Source organism: Sciurus vulgaris, assembly GCF_902686455.1.
Source record: "Sciurus vulgaris genome assembly, contig: HiC_scaffold_633_arrow_ctg1, whole genome shotgun sequence".
Lineage (NCBI taxonomy): Eukaryota > Metazoa > Chordata > Mammalia > Rodentia > Sciuridae > Sciurus > Sciurus vulgaris.
In genome coordinates, this window is record NW_027632389.1 from 4,605,171 (window position 1) to 4,627,916 (window position 22,746).

Genomic DNA, 22,746 nt, shown 5'->3' on the forward strand with positions numbered 1-22,746 from the left:
ATCCATTACTGAGTAAAAACCTGAAATACTCATAAACTTTAGTGATATTTCCCAAAGTAAAACTATTTGTGAAAAATTAGAAATTCAATTTTGGAAAACTGCATGGGTTTTTAAACACTAAGTTCTATCAAATTATTCTTAGAATAATAAAAATTTCAAAGCTAATCTAGAAAGTTTTTTCTTCTTCTAGTAGAAACAATTTACTCAAAACAAAAAAGAACATCTAATTTTGCTTTACTTCCAAGTCCCTTAAAATCAGATTATCCAAAATGATATAAGTAAATAAAAACCGATTTAATTACTAAGCACATAACAAGTGCAGTCATGGTGGCAAGCATATAGAGGGACACCCTTTCAGAGGTGGATTTTAAATTCTAGGGACTTGGAACTCATTTTAAATTCCCTTAAAAATTATTAAGGGCCCCAAGTATTTTTAATTATAGATTACTGCTGATGTTTACCATAAAATAAGAGAAAAAATAAAATATTTAGTTATGCTTTAAAAACACCTCTCATGTTATCATGAATAACATTTTTACAAAAAATTTTTCAAAAAACATTAGTTAAGAATGGTCTTTTTTAACATTTAAAAAAATTGTTTAGAGTTTGTTTTGATAGAAGACAGTTATATTCTATATTTGCTTTTGCTTTCTATCTGTTGTGGTATGTTGCTTTACTCCATATCACAACATATCATAATACATATATCAATATGAAGAAAATCAAATCTCATAGATATGAAGTTGGAAAAGAGGAGAAACATTTTAATAGTATTTTATAATTATTGTAGATAGTGTTCTTTGATATATTAGAATTAGATTAAGTTATTTCTTCAAGGTTATATGGTAAATTAAATTATATTCATAAAGTATTCATACTTTTGTGAAAATTCACTGGTCTATTTTGCACTTTAAATGAATTTTTTACCATGCATGATTCTATAATATGAGGTGCTGATAACTGGAAAAATATTTATTCTTGTGTTATAGATTGAAATTTTTATATTCACAAATTTTTTAAAAATCCTCTATATGTTAATATCACAACTGACCTCATCAGAAAAGTTTCTAAGTACTGGAAACATATTAAGCTTAAAGTAGTAGATTCAAAAATTCAAAATCTAATTTCTATTTATAAACCTGAATTTAATATTGGCAAGAAATACCTACAGTTGATTTCCTTGAAGGGACAAGCTTAATTCATTAATTCCAAGAAAAATGTGTCAAACATATCTATGCCTGAATAACCAGTTTGTCTGTTGGTCATTTTTTCTAGAAAAAATGATGTTCCTTAGAAAAAGGGGGTGGGGGACAAGTTCAAGTTGTAGCCAAATAATCACCCAAAACCTTTTCCTTGTGAAAACTGTAGTATTTCTGTGTGCAGTCCATGTGCTTTTAATATAATTCCCATTTCATCATACACATACAATCCAAAAATACTATTAATTTACTTAAGAATGGAAATTTAATAAAATTAAAGCATTTTACTGTTTGGCAAAATATTTTAAGTGTAACTGATACTTTTTCTCTAAGAATGTGCAGTAGACATGCATGAAAAGCTCTTTCAAGATTTACTGATTTAAAGCAAGCAGCTGTATACAGATGTCAAAAGCAGCAACTTGATACAGCCCAGCACACAGCATCCAAAGCAAACAGGTTAGCCCCTGAATACAATTAATTTTTAAGGTAACTGTGATCACTAAATATGAAGATCTGTACATTATTTGAAAGTATTCAAATGATGTCATGATGTGAACCATACATCCCACGGACTTAATGTTTTTAATTATATGGGTTCACTGGAGGGATGTGGAAATATTTTTGGAGAAAAAATAAATAATGGAGTGGGTGGAGTGGTCCAAAATAACCACTAGGTGAATTGCACTGCTCTTTTTATTTATGAGATATCCTTATTTTTTATGCCAGAGTGGCTGCAAAATGAAAAACAAATTAATAAATATATTTTGTATACAATAAACATTTAGGTATTCAGACAGAATGAGAATTTTTGAAGTACATAAATAAGTTTAGTATTGAGACATGGAAAGGAGTATCACTGAGCAATATATAGTGCAGAAGACATTTCTAACAGCTTTCTGACAGTTCTTAAAGAGATCGATCAATATCATAATATAGCACAAATGAGATTCAATAAATATAGCACTACAAAATTTCTTAACTGAAATTTTTAACTATTTTACATGAGTACAAATTAATTTTAGTTTCTTGTGTTATTTAAACATACTCTTTTTATGTGATACATTAGACCATTCAAAAGGAGCAGACTTGGATGCCTGACAAATAAATGGCAAGCCCCTAGTGGACTGCAAGCCAAAAAGACATAAGTGTCATGAGAGCGCTGCACCAGGGAGATAAAACACCATCTGGACCAGAATTGGAAACAAACCAAGAAGAAGGGTATATAAACTCCCGTCTCAGACAACTCCTTGGCTCAGCTCAGATCTCCTGATGAATCCACATCAGCCAGGTTCAGGAGCCCCATCCATCATCTGTGGAGACTGCTGAGACTCCACTGCTCTGACGGCTTCACGACCAGCGGAGCCTGCCTGTCCTCGATTCCCAGACCATCTGCCTGAGGAAGTTCTGAGACCAGCTGTCATCTTCTCTCCAACCAAGATATGTCGCATTTGGGGTCATCAGAACCGACAAGGCAGAGAGGACTTTGGACTATTTGATTGAGGTGTGTTTATGTGCTATATGATTTGATTGATGTGTAATATTAGGAATATTAAGGTTTATGTTTTCCTGAGTGTATGAAATAAAGCCAACTTGTTTGAAACCAAATTCTATTTGCTCGCCTCTCTGCCACTCGAGAGAGTTGGCATAGTCGGCAGGATCCAGCCATAATTCAGCTACAATTCAAATTGATAATAGGTCCAAACTCAACCCATAACCTACTAAGAATAAGCCTCAAGTACTCTATTCCACCATCTTCAGGTGAAACTCTGAAAGCCATGACCAGGGAAACCTCATTTAAGAACGGTCAGGTAGCAAACCCACAGTGGAAACTCCGAAAGCCATTAACAGGGAAACCTGGTCTAAGAGCAGTCAGGCTTACAGTGCGACTAGGTCAGCAGAAGCAGTGGTAGTGGAAACTGTGGGAACGCTGCATCAGTAGTGGATGCTCGAGGCTAGCTACAGTGGTAGTGGAACCCCAGATGATGAATGGACTTTAAGTTGGAACAAGGACTTAAGTCAAGGGACGGATGTTGGTGTGAAACTGGACCCTAAATTATATAACTGATTTGTATGATAGAGAACTGAATAAGTGATGCCATGGTGCTGTCAGGCGTTTCCTCTGTGACCTCAGGCAGAATCTGCTGGGCGAGCGCCAGGTCTCCGAAGATACTCCTTGAACTCCATGTTGCTCAACGCTCCAAAACCCCTCTGGAGAGAAAAACCAACTCTTCTCCTTCCAGAGCCTGGAATTCTCTAGCCATTCACACCCAAAATCCCCCATGCCTGCCACTTCTACCTGGAGAGAGGAGCTCTCCCATTTTTTGCTTTCATGTCACAGGAGCATTAGTAACCAAGTGAGACATTGTCCTCAGTGTAACTGAATGCAACTAAATCATTGAGAGTTCAGGGATATGAATTTCAGGCCTGTTATCATTGTAACAAATCTGAAAGCTAAAAATATACCAAGAGGAAGACTGAAATTGGATGAGGAATGTTTTCTTTCTGCCAGCAAATATGGGTCCTGGGAACCCAGAACTCGAGTGCCATCACCACATGATTTTGCCTGTTTATATTACCTGACATCATCTGGCTAAGTTGATGAGGCATTCCCTCATTGAAGGAAACTGGCCTTTCCCAGGAGAAACACCTTTCTCTACCTCACCCCTACCTGAGATTATAGGCAACATCCAGAACCAGCACTGGCTTATGCATTTTGCACTGCACTTGTTAGGGTCCAATATTGACTGGTCCCCGATATCAACTGATCCCCAGAGAGTCAAAGTGCACACACGAAAATTCAAGACAGATAACAAGGTTTTATTGCAAGCTCGAGCCTGGACCACAACCAGCCTCTCAGACCATTGCAATTGCTGAGTGGAGAGTGGCCACAAGGGGTGAGAAAGCCCTCTATTTAAGAGATTTCCAAGCATTCACACACAAAGACCTGTACGTTATTGGTTAACATTTGAACAGCTAAACATTTGTCCTCCTCTGGTTGGGTCCTGCCAATCTATTTTATTCTCATCAGGTCCCACTAGAACTGAACAATCCTAGAGGGAGAAGGGAGAAGGGAAGGGGTGAACTATGCAGGAGATGAGTTGGGGTTAGGCCCTCCTGTCCTTGATAGATAAGGTTTCCAGGCAGCTGCACATTCCTCATACAAATATCTCTTAACAACCTCAATAAACACGAGGTCCCAGCAGTCCTGTTTGTCCTGTATTGGCTGTTGAGGGTGCAGTCGCAACTGCCTGCTTCCTGGTGATTAAGACAGTTAGCTGCACAGATATCACCCTGTTCTCAACACACTCTGCTGAGTAGAAGTTTCCAAAGTAAAATGCCAAAAGGAAAAGTAAAAAAGAAAAAAATATCGAGGAATGTGTGAGTAGACTGAATGTAATGGCTGGGGATGCAATGGTGAATGATCCCCTAAATTACATTTCATAGTAACAAGCTGAGCATATACTAATACCCACATAGTCCTGCCTCTCCTCATGCCTGTCCTCCAAAGATCAGTGATATAATTTTCTGCTCAGGGATGAGCTACTAGCAGTTTCCTCCTTAAGTCAAGATCGGATAATTCTTTCCCTCAGGACACACACCTAGATTGTGGGTGCTGAGATGTATAAAAGGTTATTTGCAAGATTGTTGTGAAAAGGAAAATTAAGAATACTTTTGTCTTTGATTGGCTTTGTCTGGGGATGTTTCTCTGCACAGAAGTTCAGGGGCACAGATACTGACTGGATCAAGTCATGTACCTCAAAGGAGCTGTTCCTGTGCTGAGGATATAGACCTTCCCTTAGGGCACTGGCATTTCCAAGGCAAAGGCCATGTTCAAATCCCCAGCATCATGGGATGGAAAAAAGAAAAAAAGAAAACAAAACAAAACAAGAAAAGACACTTGGGGTGGTGCAAACCTCCTCTCTTCTCAACATTTTCCTTTTTCTCCTCTCTTATTCAACAGAATCAATCCTTTTCAAGAACTACCAATTTCACCTGCCAGCAATTTCCATTGACTCCTTTCAGCTGGGAGCTGCACTCAAAGGCAGCAGTGCATCCACAGTCACCTGCATTTCTTAAGAGGACGTGTTCCTTCCCATCTTTCAACTCTCATCACTTCAGATCTTACCACTCACATTTGCGTGTCCTATTACCATCTTTTCCCAGCAAATTCTCTTGATTGGCAATGTGTACCAGGTTGCAGTGACTCCAAATTAAAATGGACCCCCCACAGGCCTTTGCCAATGTTGAGGCTTTTTGGACACAATCCCAGATTGCCAATGAAGGGGAATTCCACAGCTGAGCACTTCCTATGTGAATGACAAAGTCAATTGGAAAACCAAATTGTGAAGACAAATGACAGCTGCTCCTGGACCTGATTTCCCAGTCAGTTTTATTTTGTATTGCCTTGCTTATGACTTGATGAAAAATGGTAGGATTTGTGGCTGAATCCATGTAAGTTTGTGCTGATAGCACTCAGGAGAAAGAGGGAATTTACCACCGACTCTCCCCCTTGCATTGGAGCTCCAGTGTCAAAAGGAAGGGAACACTTGTAGAGACTTCTAAATTTTGATGGATGTTCTCAATTGATGCATAGTGGAAGCAGGAAAAGTATATGTTGTTCTAAAGTTTACCAGGAATATGGGAAATATTGGATTGTTCTTTGTAGGGTAAGGGGAAAAAAATGAAAACCATTCATTACAAGAACTCACGCTCAGATAGTTTTCCCTGTGCCTATTGCCTAGAGCACCTCTAAGGTCCACGGCCTGGTCACTGTGACCTCCGCCCTCAGCGTGCTGCGGGTGAGCCAGGAACCCCAGAACCCAGGCAATGGAGTCAGTGACCTTTGAGGATGTGGCTGTGAACTTCACCCTGGAGGAATGGGCTTTGCTGGATCCTTCCCAGAAGAAGCTCTTCAGAGACGTGATGCAGGAAACCATTTGGAACCTGACCACTATAGGATAACAATGGAAATATCAGGACATCGATGATTACTACAATTCCAGGGGAAATCTAAGAAAGCAAGTAGTATAGAGACTCTTTGAAGAGAAAGAAGATAGTCAATGTGGAGAAATCCTCAGGCACATCATAGATCTTCTTGTAAACAAGACAAGTTCTTCTGGAGTAAAACCAAGTGAACATCATGTGTGTGGAGAAGTCCTCATTGCTGATTCATTCCTAGCCGTTCCCCTAGCAGCTCACACTGGACACAAAGCACATGAGTATCAGAAACATGGAGAGAAGCCACATGAACATAAGGAACATGGGAAAGCCTTCCATTATCACCAATGTTTGCAGAATCATGAAAGAACTCACACAGCAGAGAAAGTCCATGTGTGTAAACAATGTGGAAAAGGCTTTAGTACGTCTAGATACATGAAAACACATGAACGAATTCACAGTGGAGACAAACCTCATGTGTGTAAGCAATATGGAAAAGACTTTTGTTATTCCAGCTCAACTAGAAATCATGAGTGAATTCACAGTGGAGAGAAACCCCATGTATGTAAGCAATGTGGAAAAGGCTTTAGTTTTTCCAGCAACATTAGAATCCATGAACGAATTCACAGTGGAGGGAAACCTTATAAATGCTAGCATTGTGAGAAAGCCTTTTGTTTTCCCAGTTCCCTTCAACAGCATGAACGTAAAAACCCAATGTATGTAAGCACTGTGGACAAAGCTTTATGCTTTCTTCCTCCCTTAGAAGACATGAACGAATTCACAGTGGAGAAAAACCCTATGTATGTAAGCAATGTGGAAAAGGCTTTCCTTTTTCCAGAGACCTTCAAAAGCATGAACAAGTTCACATTGGAAATAATCCCTATGCATGTAAGCAACGTGGGAACGCCTTTCCTATTCTCAGTTACCTTCATGAACATGAACGAATTCATAGTTGGAAGAAAACCCATGTGTGTAAGCATTGTGGGAAAGCCTTCCTTTTTCTCAGTTTCCTTCGCGAACATGAACGAACTCACACTGGAGAGAAACCCTATGTGTGTAAGCAATGTGGAAAAGCCTTTAGTTCTTCCAGTTACATTAAAATCCATGAACAAATCCACAGTGGAGAGAAACCTTATAAGTGCAAACTGTGTGGGAAAGCCTTTCATTTTCCCAATTGCCTTCGAATGCATGAACAAATTCACAGGGGGAAAAAACCCTGTGTATGTAATCAATGTGGAAAAGGCTTTAATTCTTGTAGTGAAATTAGAATACACGAACGAATTCATAGTGGGGAGAAACCCTACGCGTGTAAGTAGTGTGGAAAAGCCTTTCATTCTTCTAGCTCCACTAGAAGACATGAACGAATTCACAGTGCAGAGAAACCCTATGTAATTAAAAAATGTGGAGAAGGCTTTAGTTCTTCTAGTAACATTAAAAGACATGAAAGAATTCATAGTGGAGAAAAACCCTATGTGTGTAAGCAATGTGGAAAAGCCTTTAATTCCCCCACCAACCCTAAAAAACATGAACGAATTCACAGTGAAGAGAAACCCTATACATGTAAACAATGTGGGAAAGCTTTCCGTCATTCTGAGTCAATCAGAAAACATGAAAAAACTCAGCACTAGAGAAAAACCCTATGTATGTAAGCAATGGGGAAAAGCCTATAGTGATCCCAGTCTCCTCAGACCTAAAAGAATTCACAGTGACATGAAAACAGCATGTGAGCAGTGTGTGCAAGCCTGCAGTCATTCGTCCACCCTTAGAATACAGGAAGGAATGCACGCTGGAGAGGAACCCTGTGTGTGTGTGTAAAGAAAGCAGCGAAGTCTTCACTCCATCTAGTTACCTTCTCAAACAGCAAGGAACTCACGAGAAACTCCATGAGTGTGAGCAATGTGAGAAGGCCTTTCTTCTCAGATTCTTTCCAGGGCATTGAAGAACACACCGAAGAGTAACCCTGAATACAGAAAATCGGAAGTCTTTATTATCGCATGAACTGGCTAGCGCACATGAGCAAGCAGTAACTTGTATTGTTGTAATAACTTGTATTGTTGGAAAGGAGGTGGGGATACTTGTTGCCGTGTTGCTTCAGTGTACCCACGTGGAGTATCATCCTTCCAGTCTGGAGTGAAACCTGAAATAGAGGAGATATGCTATGTCGTTTATGTCACTCTAGATTAAAACCCTGTGACTGTGAAAAATTCGTAGAAGAGGGTGTCAGTTGTAACATAGTTTCAGAGGCCTTTAAAATTCTTCATGTAGCAGAATGCAATTGCTATGAAGAGCCTGGTGCAAAATAATTTGGTTAGAAGACTGGAGAAATTGTGCTTCCTGGAGGAGATTTCCCAAAACTTCTATTGCGTGTACCACTAATTCATTTTTCAAATAGATCTCCGCATGGTGTATTTCTGATTTGTGTTCTTGGAAATAAAGCTTGAGGTGAAACACTTCTGGGAGTTTTCATTAGGCTGGGCTATATGACTTTGATAGGTAGCATATTTTTAATCAAACCAGGTAAGCCTTCTAACATTTTGAAGCATGTTGGACCCAAAGCAAATTAATGTGTATCTCTAATATGACATTAGGTTTAATTTCTGTGTAGTTTTTAAGTAATTGTTGGCAGTGGGCCACTGAAGAATTAGGTTTTGTGCATTACTGCAAATTTCTTCGTGGCCTCACACAGTGGGGTATGCATACCTTTCTATTATGTATACATACAGAGAAATGTATATGTATATGTGGGTATGTTTCTTTTCATGGATTTTATATATTTCAGTTTGATGGGATGTTTTCTGTATTTTTGGTACATCATAATTATGCACAATGGTGAAATTCATTTTTACATATTTGTAAATGCCCATGATATAGCAATAAATGAATATTTTCTTTAAAAAAAAAAAAAAGAACTCACGCTGAAAGAAGGAAACCAGAGCCATTAGGCATTTTGCAGGTTGGGGGAGGTTGGAAGCAAGTCAAGGAATGAAAAGCATTTGACAATTTGCAAATTTCTGTAGTACATGATTCCTGCTCAGTAAGTCTGATGCCACATTCAGATATTCTTGAACCACTCCTGTTTGGATATTCAGTTTTGGGTCATAACTTTTGCCTTTTAGCAGAGCTCTTTGTGTTTACATTCGTGAAGTTGTGGTGCAGTGTTTATTTTGAGAGTTGGATGCTTTTCATCATAGCCCTTTCAGCATGGTGCAAGTTCCAATGTGGAGTTATGCCATGTGATGCTGTGTTCCTTGTGCCATCAGCAGGCTTTTCTGTGACCCACTGACTTGTAGTCAGCATCCTCCCAGGGCTGCTAAGAGGACTGGTGGAAATTTTCCACAGGACCTTGTGCCAGTCAGACACTAGTCTGGTCAAGAGAAAGAACATATGTGTGAACACAGGCCAATCATTTCTGCATTTCGAGGTGAGCTGATGAGTCCCCGGAATTTCTCGGCAGGTAAATGTGTGAGTGCATCTTTGTTGTAAGGCCACATCCAAGAACATGTGGCCTTGCAGGTGTAGAGAGCACAGAATATCTCTCCTGGCATGTCAGCACCATCCTATCCTCCATCCAACATCCTGAGTGAATGACTCCCATGACACCACTTAAGCCTTCAGAAGATGTATCCACCTTCACCTTGAAGACCCAGTTCCCATGTTGCAGATGTCACCTGATTGAACTTTCTAGGAAAAAGGGAGCAACGTGCAAAATTGGGTGTGAAGTGTCCCAATTCAAAGATCACTTAACCACCATGCTCACTGCATGCTCCATGGGTTGAACCTCTGTCATCAGCTATCATTCGGTATGGTTGCTAGGACCCTAGGCTAGTTTCCTGACTAGGATATTCCAGGTGTGCCCAGTCCTGAAAGAGAGGGTTAGGAAGGATATATCACTGAAGCCCATGCTCAGCTTGGGTTTCACATGTCCCCAAGCACAACTCCACCCAAACAGAACCACTGTACCTCGTGGAGTGTAACTGACTGTTGTAATGATGCCTGGTATAGCCAAATGAGTGCAGGGATGCCTAGTGGATCTGAAGTTTAGTGTGAGCTGTCAGTCTTCAAAGGAATTCCTTGTTCTGCCTGGTCCTGGAGGGATCCACAGATCATAGGGCTGTGCTCTCCTGGCCAAAGAGTTTAGAATCACATTTTGGAAAACCTCAGGTCCCTGTCACTAGCTCCCATCTTGTTTCCTCTGATCATCCCATCTTAGCTGGTGCTTGTTTAAAACTTGGTCTGAATCAGTCAGGAGCAGAAGCTTCTCAGGTTGCCATGGTAACCGTGATGCCATGGTGCTGTCAGACCTTTCCTCTGTGATATCAGGCGGAATGTGTGGGGCATGTGCCAGGTCATCAGAGAAATTCCTCAAACTTCATATTGCTCAAGGCTCTGAAAACACCTCTGGAGGGAGAAACCAAATCTTCTAAATCCGGAGCATGGAATCCTCTAGTCACTCACATGAGAACTCCCTGATGTCTGCCCCATTTACCTGGAGAGAGGAGCTATCTGATTTTTTACTCTCATGTCACAGGAGCATTGGTAACCAAGTGAGGCTTTGTCCTCAGTGTAACTGAAAGAAACTGAATCATTGAGAGAACAGGGACCTGAATTTCAGTCCTTTTCTCATTGTCACAAATCTTGAGAGTGAAAGCTAAAAACATATCAAGAGGAAGATTGAAATTGAATGAGGAATGTTTCCTTTTTGTCAGCAAATATGGGGTTCTGGGAACCCAGGCCTGGAGTGCAACCCAGTAGGGGGCTGTAAAAAAGGTTATTTGCAAGATTGTTTTGAAAAGGAGAATTAAGAACTCCTTAGTCATTGATTGGCTTTATCTATGGTTCAATTTGCCTGTTTATATTTCCTGACATCTTCTGGGCTCAGTTGATGAGACATTCCCTCATTGAAGGAAACTGGTTTTTCCCAGGAGAAACAGCTTCCTCTAACTAACCCCTACCTGAGATGATAGGAAAGATCCAGAACCAGCACTGGTTTGTGCATTTTGCACTGCACTCTGCTGGGTAGAAGTTCCCAAAGTCAAATGCCAAAAGGAAAAGTGAAAAAGAAAACAAAAACAAGGAACATGTTAGAAGATTGTGAATGTAATGCCTGGGGATGAAATGGACAATGATCCCCAAAATCTCCTTTCATAGTAACAACTTGAGCATATTCTAATACCCTAAATAGTCCAGAATCTCCTCGTGCCCTGTCCTCCATAGATCAGTGATATAATTTTCTGTTTGGGGATGAGCTACTACCGATTTCCTGGTTAAGTACAGATGGGATAATTCTTTCCCTCTGGACACACCGCTAGACTGTGGTTGTTGAGATGTGAAAAAGGTAATTTGCAAGATTGATGTGAAAAGGAGAATTAAGAATTCCTTAGTCATTGATTGGGTTTGCCTAGGGTTGTACTTTGAATAGAACTTCAGAGACACAGAATCTGACTGGATAAATTCATGTGCCTCAAAGGAGCTGTTCCTGTGCTGATGACATAGACCACTTCTAAGGGCACTGGATTTGTAAACGGAAAGGATGGAGTTTAAATCCCCAGCACCATGGGATGGAGAAAAGAAAAACACAACACGAAAAGACACTTCGGTGGGTGCAAACCTCTTCTCCACTCAACCTTTTTCTTTTTTTCCTCTCTTATTCAACCCAATCAACCCTTTTCAAGAACTACCAGTTTCACCTGCCAGCAATTTCCATTGACTCCTTTCAAACAGGAGCTATGCTAAAGGCAACAGTGCATCCCCAGACACCTGCATTTAATGAGGACGTGTTCCTTCCCATCTTTTACTCTCATCACTTCAGACCTTACCACTCACTCTTGAGTGTCCTATCACCATCTTTTCCCAGCAAATTCTCTTGACTGGCAATGTGCACCAGGTTGCACTGGCAAAACATTCAAATTGACCCCTCACAGGCCTTTACCAATTTTGAGGCTTCTGGACACACTCCCAGACAGCCAATGAAGGGGATTTCCACAGCTGAGCACTTGCCATGTGAACCACAAGATCAATTGGAAAACCAAATTGTGAAGACAGAAGGCAGTCGCCCCTGGCCCTGATTTCCTAGTCAGTTTTATTTTGTATTGCCTTGCTTATGACTTGATGAAAAATGGTAGGATTTGGGGCTGAATCCATGTTAGCTTGTGCTGATAGCATTCAGGAGAAAGGGGGAATTTACCACCTACTCTCCCACTATCATTGGAGCTCCAGTGTCAAAAGGAAGGGAACACTTGTAGAGACTCTTGTATATTTTGATGGATGTCCTCAAAAGATCCACCGTAGAAGTGGGAAAACCATACGTTGTTCTAAATTTTGCCAAGGATCTGGGAAATACTGGATTGTTGTTTTTGGGGTAAGGGGAAAAAAACAAAAACCATTCATTGCAAGAACTCATGCCAAATGAAGGAAACCAAGCCATTAGGCATGTTGCAGGTTGTTGATGGGTCAGAGCAAGTCAAGAAATGAAAAGAATTGACAATTTGCAAAATCCTGTGGTACATGATTCCTGCTCAGTAAGTCTGATCCCACATTCAGATATTCTTGAACCACTCCTGTTTTGATATTCAGTTTTGAGTCTTCACTTCTGCCTTTTAGCAGAGCTCTTTCTGTTTACATTGGTGTTGTTGTGGTGCAGTGCTTATTTCGAGAGTTGTGTTCAGTGCTGCATATTCCAAATTCAACAATTTTCAACTGTAGATCATGGGTATACTGCTGTGCTTTAAAGAAAGCCATTTCTCATGGTTCTTGTGCCAGAAATGCTATGAATCATCATGTGTCTAATCAGCTGTTCCTTGAGAGCAACAAGACAGAGCCACGAATTTGCAAGGGCTTTGAGGTTCTTGCAAGGGGATTTGGGGTTGATAATGATGGATGCTTACAGAATGAACTGGTAAGTACTACTTCCTGTATTTGTAGAGCATGTTGAACCTGAAGAAATGTGGTGGAATTTGAGGGTGGACAATGATGGCTGTATGGTTTTAGAATGTCTCTTCATTGAAGTAGGCTTTCAGCACCAACAGCCTAGTGCTTTCAGTGCCAACACAATGTCCTTGTTCTCCCTCTTTGAATATTCATCTTGAATTTTCATCATAGCCCTGTCAACATGGTGCATGTTCCATTGTGGAGTTATGCCATGTGATGCTGTATTCCTCATGCCATCAGCAGACTCTTCTCTGATCCACTGACTTGTAGTCGGTATCCTCACAAGGCTGCTAAGAGGACTGGTGGAAATTTTCCACAGGACCTTGTGCCAGTCTGGCACTAGTCTGGTCAAGAGAAAGAACACATGTGTGAACACAGATAGGCCTGTCATTTCTGTATCTCATGGTGAGTTTTGGAGTCCCGGAATTTCTCAGCAGGTAAATGTGTGAGTGCATCTTAGTTGTAAGGCCACAGCCAAGGATGTGGGTCCTTACAGGTCTCATGAGTACAGAATATCTCTCCTGTCTCCCAGCACTATTCTATCCTCCATCCAACATAAAGTGTCAATGAATCCCATGACACCACTTAAGCCTTCAGAAGATGCATCCACCTTCACCTAGAATACCCACTTCCCAGGTTCGAGATGTCACCTGATGGAACTTTCCAGGAAATAGTCACAATCTGCAAAATTGGGTGTGAAGTGTCCCACACTTAAACCACCATGCTCTCTGCATGCTCCACTTGCTTGAGGCTCTGTCACCAACCATAATTCTGTGTGGTTGCTAGGACCCTAGTTTAGTTTCCTGACTAGAATATTCCGGGTGTGTCCAGTCATGGAGGAGAGGGTTAGGAAGGAAATAGAGCTGGAACTGGTGCTCAGCTTGGGGATTCACATGTCCCCCAGCACACCTCCATCCAAACAGGCCCATTGGACTTGGTGCGAGATAACTGCCTGCTGTCATGAAACCTGACATATTCAAAGGAGTCCAGTGACGCCTAGCATACCTGAAGTTTACTGTGAGCTGTTAGACTTCAGAGGAGTTCCTTGTCCTTCCTGGTGCTGTAGGGATCCACTGACCACGGGGATGTGATCTCCTGGATGAAGAGGTTAGAATCACACTTTGGAAAACCTCAGTTCCTGGGCACTCACTCCCTTTCTACCTCTGACCATCCCAACTGAGCTGGTGCTTGTTTTCAATCTTGGTCTGAAGCAGCCAGGAGTAGAACCTTCTCCGGTTTCCATGGGAACTGTGATGCCATGGTGGTGTCAGGCCTTTCCTCTGTGACCTCAGGTGGAATCTGTGAGGCTAGCTCTAGGTCACCAGAGACACTCCTCAAACTCCATGTTGCTCAAGGCTCCAAAAACCCCTCTGGACAAAGAAAACAACTCTTCTGCATCCAGAGCCTGGAATCCTCTAGCCATTCACACTCGAACTTCCTGATGCCTGCCCCTTCTACCTGGAGAGAAGCTATTCCATTTTTTACTCTCATATCACAGGAGCATTGGTAAGCAAGTGAGGCATTGTCCTCAGTGTAACTGAATGCAACTGAATCATTGAGAGATCAGGGACCTGAATTTCAGCCCTTTCTCATTGTAACAAAACTTGAGAGTGAATGCTAAAAACATACCAAGAGGAAGACTGAAATTGGATGAGGAATGGTTCCTTTTGTCAGCAAATATGGGTCCTGGGAACTCAGACCTCCAGTGCCACCCAGTAGGGCACTGTAAAAAAGTTTATTTGCAAGATTTTTGTGAAAAGGAGAATTAAGAATTCCTTACTCATTGGTTGGTTTTATCTAGGGTTGCCTTTGCCTGTTTATATTTGCCGACATTGTCTGGTTAAGTTGATGAGGCATTCCCTCATTGAAGGAAACTGGCCTTTTCCAGGAGAAAAACCTTCCTCTACCTCACCCCTACCTGAGATGATATGCAGGATCCAGAACCTGCACTGCCTTGTGCATTTCTCACTGCACTCCTCTGGGTAGAAATTGCCAAAGTAAAATGCCAAAGGAAAAGTAAAAAGGAAAACAAAATCAAAGAAGGTGTCAGTAGACTGTGAATGTAATGACTGGGAATGCAATGGACAATGATCCCCAAAATCTCCTTTCATACTAACAACCTGAGCATATTCTAATACCCTTATAGTCCGGATTCTCCTCATGCCCTGTCCTCCATAGATCAGTGACATAATTTTCTGTTCAGGGATGAGTTACTACCAATTTCCTGGTTAAGTAAAGAAGGTATAATTCTTTCTCTCAGGACACACCCCTAGACTATGGGTGTTGAGATGTAAAAAAGTTTATTTGCAAGATTGTTGTGAAAAGAAAAATTAGGAATTGTTTAGTCATTGAGTGACTTTGTCTAGGGTTGCTTCTCTGCATAGAACTTCAGAGGCACAGAACCTGACTGTATCAAGTCAGGTACCTCAAAAGAGCTGTTCCTGTGCTGATGGTATAGACCACCTGGGAGGGCACTGGCTTTGCATGCGAACAAGCCATGGTTTAAATCCCCAGCACCATGGGATGGAAAAAAGAAAATAAACAACAAAAAAGACACTACGGAGGGTGCAAACCTCCTGTCCTCTCAAACTTTTTCTTTTTCTCTTCTTATTCAACCCAAACAAACCTTTTCAAGAACTACCAGTTTCACCTGCCAGCAATTTTCATTGACTCCTTTCAGCCAGGAGCTGCACTCAAAGGCAGCAGTGCATCCCCAGTCACCTCCATTTCTTAAGAGGACATGTTCCTTCCCATCTTTCAACTCTCATCACTTCAGACCTTACCACTCACTCTTGAGTGTCCTATCAACATCTTTTCCCCCGCAAATTCTCCTGATTGGCAATGTGCACCAGTTTGCTTTAGCACAACATTCAAATTGACCCCTCACAGGCCCTTGCTAATTTTGAGGCTTCTGGACACACTCCCAGACTCCCAATGAAGAGGACTTCCACAGCTGAGCACTTGCCATATGAACCACAAGTTCAACTGGAAAACCAAATTGTGAAGACAAAAGGCAGTCTCCCCTGGCCCTGGTTTTCTAGTCAGTTTTATTTTGTATTGCCTTGCTTATGACTTGATGAAAAATGGTAGGATTTGGGGCTGAGTCCATGTTATCTTGTGCTGATAGCATTTAGTAGAAAGGGGGAATTTACCACTTACTTTCCCACTATCATTGGAGTTCCAGTGTCAAAAGGAAGGGAACACTTGTAGTGACTGTAAGGATATTTCCCTGGAACCACGTTGGACACGGGAAATCACATAAGGGTGTTTATTAAACAAAAAGAGTATTTCCCTGCAGGATAAGAGATAAAAAGAGAGAAAAATAGAAAGGAAAAGAAAGGGCACATGTTAGAGAGAGTGCAAAAGCCAGGAGGATAGGGAAAGTGAGGAGGACAGACAGAAGAATGTGAAAAGATGGTGGGGAAGGTATAGTAAAGAGTGGAATTCTGCCAGGCTAACAGGGTGCCAATATTGGTGAAGGATACTTGCAAGCTGACTGATGAACCAATAGCTAGTTAGCATGTTCACACGCTGACAAATAGTTGAGAGGTGGGGAAAGTGATTGCACCTGATGGGCTGGGGAGGACCTTTATACATTGCATTTCCCCATTTCTGTTTTTATAAGAAAATCTTTTGCTCTCTAGTTCTTTCTGAAGCCTTCTCTCTCCTTCCTGCCTAAGTGACTGGGGCTAGTTTTCAGGTAGATGTAAAAAGTCCATTCTCCTTCCAGAGTTCCAAAGGCAGATGGTTTTCATGGACTTCATTTTCTCGATTTGATTGATCCCCTATATCTACACTAACTGTGTGTCCCCAATTCTGACTTCATTTACCCCTCTAATTCTAGAAACTCCTTTGCTGTAGGGAAAGGGGTCAATCAGCACTCTGGCTTCTTTGAGCTGAAAGGGGGCAGCATGGTTCAAGCAGTTTTGAGTTCCCATTTTAGAAATTGGGTCAATTGAGGGGTCCAAGGTATAATAAGTCAGGTTGGGGAAGAGCAGGTTGTAAAGGCATCTGGGGATGGATTCTTCTATGAGAGAAGAACAAAAAGACATGAGTACTGAAATGAAATTTATACAATATATATGTTGCAGAATCTGGAACATGCCAATGCATACCGTAAAAATGACAGAAGTCAATTATTCCTCACCAAGGGGTGGAAGAACTGAGAAGTTGTTCCCATAACAAGGCCTAGCAAAGGCTGGAGAAGACAAGGACTTTATTTGGGAACTTTAACATTGTCTAGGTTATCATGAATATGAACACAACATTTAGTAGAGATACTAGCAAACATAGATTAAGCTTACCTGTGTAAGTTTAGTGAGGGGCAAATGAATATTAGAAAATAAAGTTTTATAAACACAGATTTTGAAGATTAAGCTGAGATCAGATGGAACTCTGTGCTCTGATGGAAATGCAGATCTAAAGTGTTATGTCAGCAACATTTATATATGTTGTATATATATATATATGTTTATATATGTCAGCAACATTTATATATGTCAGCATTAAAGAAAAGCTGAGAGAGCTTTTAAATGTCCTCTCAATAACTTTTAGAAATACATTAAAGTAATTTTATATATATCCTTGATGACAGGTCCTAAAATAGAACATTAAATGATAGGTTTACATTTACAGAGAAGTTTAATTCAGAGAATAGCAGCTTGATAAATTTTCTGCTTTAAAGGCTTGTATACCTGGAAAATATGAACACATTTAATATACAAGGAGTAATGTTTTTAAGTATGTTACTCCATGCAATAACTTTGTTAATTAGATGTCTCTACCAAACACATTTGAGTAATCCCATACATGTCATCTTTAATTCACTCAACTTTAAAAAAAAATACAAGATATCAGACAAGTGTAAAATAACAAGATATCAGACAAGTGTAAACACTATTTTCCATCTCTTTCCTGTTGAAGAAAAGTCCTAGAAAAATTGATGTTAGACTTTTATAAACATTAATATTTTATTTGTGTGACCACCTAAAGACTTGTGAATTAATATTAAAAACATTTTTCTTCTATTAGTTTACCCAATTTAAATTTAACCTTTTGAAATCACAAAAATTAAAAATATTTGGATCCATTTTTAAAATTTAAATTTTATGTGCACTTATATTTAACACAAAAGCAAAGGCCTTGTAATGCTTATCTCCATTGCAATGTAACAGATGTTCAAAAATAACTCTAGAGTTGGATAAAAAGAACTAATCAAAAATCATTAACCTAGGTATGTAGGATCAAAGTTGTGAGCTCAAAAATATAGCATTTAAAAAAAACCAAAGTCCTAGAAGAAAACTGATAATGGTCATTAATTATAGCATGAAAAAATGAGAAGGAGAGAAAAGTTGAAAGGGAGAAAAGTATTCTGAGTTGTAGCCCTGTAGCCCAGGAGAAATTTAAAATGGACACTTTTTTTTTTCCTTGGGTTTGAAACTGGTCTCCCACTGTGCCTTCCTACATTTACATTTCAATGTAATCCTTGACTGAGATCTGAATCCGAAAGGGTCTAAAATATTCTAGCAGAAACTTGATGCTTAGGTCCTTTTAATTCAGGTCTGGATGCAGAAAAATGTTAAACAATTATCTCCCACTACTTGTGGGGAAGGGGACTGCTTATATTACATGGGAAAACAGGGGAAGATGGAGATCCAGGGTCTGGAAGAGCTTGAGCCTGCAGGAAGAGCCAAGAAACAAGAAAGAAGAGACATGAAGAGAAGGAACCCCTTTCCATCTGCCTTCTCATTCACGGAAGCTGTGTGCCATTACACAAACGGATTTTGATGGCTTTAAGTACTGGGCATCAGGTGAAGGATTTCCAAGGTGGAATCTGCCAGATTGAAGGACCCAGAGTCCATGTTGGGGACTGACACAGCCAAGTCTGTGGCCAAGGCGTCCCGAGGCCAGAGTACTGGGCTGGAGATGAGGGGCAGCACATTGATTGTGTCATTACACAAGCACCAATGTAGAGCTAGGCAAAAACTGAGAAGAGTTGAGCACTTGATATCAGGATTTTCGAGGGTGAGTGCACAAGCACGAGATGAGCCTCAACCCTGAGAGAATCTCCACCATAAAATCAGAAATCCACCAGCATATAAGACCAACTAAGGGGTCTTGCCATAACTATAAAAGTTGTGACTGGGGGTACCCCACCCCTTAGCTTCCTGAAGAATATAAATAGGCTTAGAGGAACCGGCCTACAGGACTCACAAACCTGAAGTCTGGTGATAAATACAGAGCAGAGCGTCCAGGCAGAATGGAATGTGGAAACGTGTCTGGGGGCACTGGGTTGTCACATGGATTCCACTCACTTAAGAGACAGTGGAAGATCCCATCCCAAGTCACGGCAACACTGTAAAGAAATTTCCATAGAACCATGTCGGACACGGGAAGTCACATAAGGGAGTTTATTCAGGCCTCATCTGAGGCTCTTCCTCTCAACTTATGAGGGAATCACCTTTGTTCTCATTGAGTTTTTGACCAGCATGCTGCAGATGTGTCCAGATACTGATGCCCTCTATCCCCTACTGATGCTCCTGGTCCCAAGGTGCCATGAGTATCCACCTGTTCTCAGCACATCAGGAGGGGAAGGAAACTAGTCTCAGCTCCTGAATGGAATCAAGTGGGTCATGTTTTTCTGGTGACTTATCACATTGTCCAGGAGCATGCAGGGAATGACAGACCTTTACAAATGGTACCCAGAAAGTTCTGACGACCTTATCAGAGGGACTAAAAGTGGCATCCATACTCACTGGTTACCATTGTGTGTGAGGCTGAGTGGTGATGGTGCCATATGTGGCTCACAAATGCTCAAAAGGGTATTACTTCAGTGAAGGGACTCAATTGAACCAAACCGACTCCATCTTAGGAAAGAGCCTCCATCTCAGTCAGGCTCCCAACCTCCCAAAAGAACAAAACAGCCTACTCCCAAACCAATCATAGTGCAAGAGGAAAATCCCTACGAGCTCAAAAGTTCCTTTTCTGAGATCATGCCCACCCCCTGACCTATCCCCAACACCAGACCAATCATAGTGCAAGAGAAAAGCCCCTATGAGCTCAGAAGTTCCTGTTCTGAGATCATGAACCTTCCCTGACCTATCCCCAAAAAGGACAGATACACCTCACATATGCTTACCCAATCCCGAAATGCTAAGGAATGAAACCCCTGCCTATGGTCCCCAACTTCTTGCTTGTGTTTCTTTTCAATAAAAAAGGAACCTTGTAGGGGTCGGGGCTGCTCATCCTCTGCCTGCTCAGTCCATGCATTGAATGACGGTCTAAACTCGAGTCTGCTAATAAATGTTCCTTTTGTGCTTGCATTGCACTCTGGCTCCCTGGTGGTCTTTGTGGGACTCATCAACTTGGGCATTTCATGTGGGGCTCATCTGGAATCCCCCTCGACCCCACGGACCCTAGCCCAGAGGATTCTCAAGCAATCAGTAAGTGTTTTATGAGTATTACTTTACTTTCATTTCCTGGGCACCCATTTCTGATCTGTAATCTGTGTGAGTGTAAACAGTTAGAGTGGACATGCTGAACAACCATGGCCACAGGGGACTGGAAGATGTTCCAGTCCCCAGTGGTGAGGATGGAGGGCCTCACATTTGTTTGAGTGAGGACAAAGGGCCTCACATCTGCTTGAGTGAGGATGGAGGGCCTCACATTTGTTTAATTGAGGATGGTGAGCCTCAACTTTGGTCTTTTCTGTCATAATGCGGGTTGCTCCCATATGGTGGCCCCAAGCTAACATTTTGGTTTTTGTTCATTTTTACATCTAAGAGAGGCAAATTTGCTGCCTGTGTTCTAAGTGTCACCTGTTGTCTTTGTTATTAGTATCTGTGTGTGTGACCATGATGGATGCTATGGGACAGTCAGCCTCTTCTCCATTAGACTGAATAATATCTCATTATAAGGATGTGGAAACCAGAGCATGTATCCTTTCTCTTGTGATAAAAAGTCCAAACTCATTACCTTTTGCAGGACAGAATGGCCAACTTTTAATGTTGGGTGGCCTCCAGAAGGCATCTTAGACCCGACCATCATCATGATGAAGACATCATTTTCAAGCCTCACACGGGTCACCCGAACCAAGTGCCTTACATTGTGGTTTGGCAGAACCTCATTGAAAACCCTCCTCCCTGGCTTAAACCTTTCTTACCTCAACAGGTTAGGGTCCTGGCAGTCACCAAGACAGACCCCTCTTCCAGAACCCCTTCTGCTCCTAAGCCTGAAGTTTTCCAAGGAGGCACTCCAGAGGAAGACATCTTCACCTTTCCCCTTATGCTCCTAGACACTTACTGCCACCAGAAGCCCCCTTGGCCCCCCTAAAACACTCTCCTGCAATTCCACCAATAAATACCAGAGGGGGACAAGTCCTCAGAACCCGCAGTCATAGGGGAGAAACTCCCAAGACAGGGCCAACAATCTTTCCTCTCCAGGCAGTAGAACCACCCAACCAAAATTGTAACCAACCATACCACTATTGGCCCTTTGCCACTAGTGATCTTTATAATTGGAAGGCTCAAAATGTGCTATTTTCTGAAGACCCAAAACAGTTGATTAACCTTTTTGAAACTGTCCCTTTTACCCATCAGTTCACCTGGGATGATTGTCAGCAGCTCTTACAGGTTCTCTTCACCACAGATGAAAGAGACCACACCTAAATGAAGGCCTGAAAACTAGTCCTGGGACCTACTGGAGAGTCAACTATCAAATGGGCTCTCATAGATGCAGCTTTCCCCTTGACCAACCCCAGCTGGGATTATAATACAGCAGAAGATAAGAAGAGCCTTCTGGTGTATTGCCGGACTCTGTTGGTGGGTCTCAAGGTGGCTACATGTCAGCCCACAAATTTGAGTAAGGTTTATGATATAGAGCAGGGACCTGAGGAAAGCCCAGCCATCTTTCTAAAAAGATTCCAGAAAGCTTTTAGAAGATAAACTCATTTTGATCCAGATTCACTAGACAGCGAAGTGGCAGTAACCTTAGATTTCATTAATCAGTCAGCTCCAGACATTAAAAAGAAGCTGCAGAAACTGGAACATTTGGGAGAAAAGAGTATAAGGAATCTGATTGTAGTGGCACAAAAAGAGTTTAATGAAAGGGAAAGTGTAAAGGAAAAAGAAATCAAAACGGAGCAGTGGAGGAATCAACACCCCACTAGCATCCTGCTAGCTGCAACCACGGAGCCAGATGAACGCCGGCAGCAGCTATAACACCTGGTGGCCAAAGAAGAAGATGACAAGCAAATTAAAGGTAATTAAGAAAGACCCCAGTTGGGGAAGAATCAATGTGCTTACTGTAAAGAGGAAGGTCATTGGGCTAAAGAGTGTCCCCAGAAGGCAGGACGTAGTGGGACCAAAGTGCTCAGTACCCGAGATATGGACAGTGACTAGGGGGGATGGGGTTCAGTCCTGCTCCCCAAGCCCAGGGTGACCTTAAAAATGGAGGGGAAACCAATTGACTTTATGATTGATACTGGAGCCCAAAACTCAGTTCTACTTCAGGCTAATGGAACTATAATGAGCAAAACAACTTGGATCCAAGGAGTCACTTGAGTCAAGCCTTATTCATGGACTACCCAAAGGATTGTGGACCTAGGAACAGGACGAGTGACCCATTCATTTCTAGTGATCCCAGACTGCCCACCCCTTGTTGGGACGAAATTTGCTAACAAAAA

The 22,746-nt window shown here is 41.5% G+C and overlaps 1 long non-coding RNA gene across 1 annotated transcript; it reads right to left on the reverse strand.

Annotated features, from left to right (window-relative positions):
• Nucleotides 1-6,062: 6,062 nt before the first annotated feature.
• LOC306652873 lies at nt 6,063-6,837 on the reverse strand. The gene is made up of 2 exons (XR_013761564.1): nt 6,694-6,837; nt 6,063-6,609 (listed from the first exon to the last, which is right to left on the reverse strand). It is a non-coding gene; the product is annotated as an uncharacterized lncRNA (long non-coding RNA).
• Between the last annotated feature and the right edge of the window lie 15,909 nt (nt 6,838-22,746).